This window comes from Nannospalax galili, unplaced genomic scaffold (assembly GCF_000622305.1).
Source record: "Nannospalax galili isolate Female #2095 unplaced genomic scaffold, S.galili_v1.0 scaffold700, whole genome shotgun sequence".
Lineage (NCBI taxonomy): Eukaryota > Metazoa > Chordata > Mammalia > Rodentia > Spalacidae > Nannospalax > Nannospalax galili.
In genome coordinates, this window is record NW_008346151.1 from 336,817 (window position 1) to 337,834 (window position 1,018).

A 1,018-nucleotide genomic window follows, 5' to 3' on the forward strand; every position below is an offset into this window, starting at 1 on the left:
AAGAATATGAAAAAAATTAAGCACAGGAACGGAATATGCAGGAAACGTAGGATACTGTGAAAAGACCAAATCTACACATCATAGCTAAATAGGAAAGAGAAGAATCTCAGGTCAATGGCATTGAACAGATCTTCAACAAGATTTCAGAAGAAAACTTCCCTAAATTAAGGAGAGACATACTTTTACAGATACAAGAAGCACACAGAACACCAATTAGACAGGACCAGAACAGAAAACCAATGAGATACAGATAAAGAAAAACCCATCAGAATTACAGCTGACTTTTCAATGCAAACTATTAAAGCCAAAAGAGCCTGGACCAAAGTAATTCCAATTCTATATGACAGTAGATGGCAGTCCAGAATACTTTACCCAGCAAAAATGTCTATTATAGTTGAGGGGGAAAGAAAAGTCTTCCGTGACATGAATAGCCTGAAAGAATACATGTCCACAAAACCAGCTCTTCAAAGAATACTTGAAGCAATACAGAGAGCAGAGAGCAATACAACTATACCCTGGGGGCAAGGAAAGAAAAGAAATAAAGATTTAATCTAGGAAATAGAAAATTATACAGAGAACATGAACAGGAATCAAAATGATGGCAACCAATACACTTTTCAATAATAACCTTAAATATCAATGGACTGAACTACCCAGTCAAAAGACACAGGCTAAGCAAATGGACTAAGAAACAAAATTCACCTCTTTGCTGTCTGTAAGAAACCCTTCTCACCTTTAAGGACAAGCACTACCTTAAGGTAAAAGGATGGAAAAGAATATTCCAAGCAAATGGCACTAAGAAACAAGCAGGGGTTGCAATTCTAATATCTGACAAATATAGACTTTAAAGCAAAACTAATCAGAAGAGATAAGGAGGGTCACTTCATTCTGATCAAAGGAACAGTTAACCAAGAATATATTACAATCCTTAACATATACGCACCAAATTCTGGTGCACCCAAATTCATAAAAACAACACTACAGGACTTTAAGACACAGATTAACCCCAACTCAGTAA